The sequence below is a fragment of the Vulpes lagopus genome, chromosome 14 (assembly GCF_018345385.1).
Source record: "Vulpes lagopus strain Blue_001 chromosome 14, ASM1834538v1, whole genome shotgun sequence".
In the NCBI taxonomy this organism is placed as follows: Eukaryota; Metazoa; Chordata; class Mammalia; order Carnivora; family Canidae; genus Vulpes; species Vulpes lagopus.
The window spans coordinates 2,256,234-2,259,071 of NC_054837.1; the positions used below are offsets into that span (position 1 = coordinate 2,256,234).

Below are 2,838 nucleotides of genomic sequence, written 5' to 3' on the forward strand. Positions count from 1 at the left end.
TTTACTGAAGATTTCATGGAAAGATATGAAGTCTTACATTGCAGTCCCTACATGAAAGCAATAAAAATTCCTTAGAAAAATTAAAATATCCCTACGGGATTTCTGCTTCAAGTCAGTAGAGTATAACACACACTAAATTGTCCCTCCTACATGAAAATACTAAAAAAATAAAAAATAAAATAAAATAAAATAAAATATGTAAAACAGTACTTTTCATACAGTGGAGATGAGGACAGGGACTCCTGTGAGAAAGAAAATGGATTCGTGAGACTGATTCTCACTGCCTGGAGTTGTGGTCTGGAGAAACTTTCCAAGCTGTCCTGTTGGGGAGTGACCCAGGTGCAGCCTGGCAATTTCTGAGTTTAGGAGACAGAAGTAGGTGGCTAAGAAGACAGCTGGAGTTCAAAAGACAGAGGGCTAGAGAGAAAAGAGCTTCCCAAAGTGATGGCTTCTGAGATTTGGAGTCCTCCAAGTGTCTTTTTTTTTTTTTTCAATTATGCTGCATTGTCCTTAAGTATGAAGACTTCCAATCAAGTCACCTAGAGACCTTTTTACTCACTGCTTTGTCTGGCTGCCAGTCTCTCTCTTCAGCAATGATAAGGTGATACCTTTTCCATGGGGAAGAGAAATCCATGGTGTGTTGCCTTCGCCAATAACAAAAATGTTGGAGAGCCAGTTGGCAAAGCTGTTGCCATTGGCATCTTTCACATGAACTACCTCAAAAGAACCAGAGTGTCTCCTCTGTTGGTGATCACACCAGTTCTTCCCACGTTCGCACATCTAGTCACCATACACAGATTGCCAGTGTCAATCTTGATGAAATCAGTAATCTTTCCAGGCTCCACATCAATCTGAATGGTGTCATTCAGCTGGATGAGTGGATCAGGATAATGGATGGTGTAAGCATCATGGGCCGCCAATGAGGGGTTCCTTTTGTCCCCACAAAGATCTTTCTCACTTTGCATAATTTATACTTTGCCTCCTCAGATGTAATATGATGAACAGAATAGCAACCCTTGGTGTCACAGATCAGTTGGAAATTCATCCCAGTCTTGACAATGATTATGGCATCCATAAAACCAGGATGGTGGGTTATATTAACTTGCCATCAATTCTAACAAAATGCTGCATATAGATTTTTGCTTCATCTAATGTTAGGGCATACTTAAGTCTGTTCCCTAGGAAAACAATAAGAGGGAGACATTCTCTTAGCTTATGGGAACCAGTATATGGATGAGGTACAAACACACCAGTTTATTCAGCATCCCATGCTTTGGAGCTGCTACACATCAGAGTTTCTTGGGAACATGAGCCATGGCTGTGCTAGGCATGAAAAGAAGACCACCTCCTTCTGGTACCTGAGAAAAGAGGAAAGAGGATGGAGTCCCCTCTAAGTCTTAAGTTGAATTTTGAGGAACAATCTTATGAGGAAACTCCGTGAGGCTGGGCAAACACAGCCTGAAGAGAATAGAGGAATACTTGTCAGAGCTCACACAGGAGCAAGGATTGTTCATGTTCTAACTGGCCAAAGTAGAAAACTGTAAATTCCAGAGAAGAAAAAAAAAATCTACATAGGTTAGAGTCCTCAGAAGGATATCCTAGGGGATGCCTGGGTGGCTCAGTCTGTTAAATGTCTGAGTCTTGATTTAGGTTCACCTCATGATCTCAGGGTCATGAGATCAAGACCCACATCAGACTTCCACTGAGTGTGAAGTCTGCTTGAGATTTTCTCTCTTTTCTCTCTTTCTTTCTCTGTCTCTGTCTCTGTCTCTCCCTCCCCCTCTCCCCTTCCTGCTCTTGCTCTCTCTAAAAGAAAACAAACAAAAAAACAAAACAAAAACAACAAAAAAAGAAGGATATCCTAGTAATGGGGATAATTAATACTCTAAAAGATATTATCTTAATAATGGGGTTAAATAGTCCTAGACAGCACTGCTCTGGACACAGCTTAACAGATCAAAAAGCCATTTTAGAAAGAATCACACTAGTTCCAAGTAATGTGCTTGCTTTCTAGAAAAATACTGAAGAGCAATTAGAGGAATATAAAAACATCCATGATTCAGCAAGGTAAAACACAAAATGTCTGGTATTCCTTGGAATATTACATGTTTTTTTTTTAACATGGGTTTTCAAAGAAGTAAGAGATTGTAACTCAAAAAATAGTAAAAAAAATGTACAAGATGATAGAATATACAGGTTGATAGAGGAAAGCATGAGCATGATAAATATGAAATAGAAAATACTTTGGATGAGATTGAAAGAAAATCAAACACTCTAGTAGAAGTCCAGAAGAATTGAAGGTAGAATAATTCAAACTATCTAAAATGAAACAGAGAGGTAAAAGACTATAGACACAATAAAAAGAATATCAGTGAACCCTTAAAGGATAATAATAAGTGGCCATCTGTGGTTGTTACACATGAAAAAAGAGTGTCAGAAGAAATATTTTATGAAATAATGTCTACAAATTTTCCAAATTTGATGCAAACTATACACCAATAGATTCAAGAAGCTCAAAAAATGTGAAGCATGAGAAATAAAACTCCAACAAGGCATATCATACTGAAATTTCTCAAAACCAAGGATAAAAATAAACCTAAAACCAATCTTAGTAAAGCAGTTAAAGATAAAAATCACAACAGATATCTCATCAGACTTAATGTAAGCTGGAGAACAATGGAAAAACATGTTTAAAATACTTAAAGAAGAGATGCAGGGTTGTTTAGCCTGTTAAGTGTCTGACTCTTTGATTTTAGCTCAAGTCATGATTTTGGGGTCATGAGAATGGGTTCCACACTGGGGGTGGAGCCTGTTTGAGATTCTCTCTGTCATTCTCCC

At 38.1% G+C, this 2,838-nt stretch overlaps 1 pseudogene; it reads right to left on the reverse strand.

The window, feature by feature from the left end:
- Window positions 1–551: 551 nt before the first annotated feature.
- Window positions 552–1,316, reverse strand: LOC121475728 (annotated as a pseudogene).
- Between the last annotated feature and the right edge of the window lie 1,522 nt (window positions 1,317–2,838).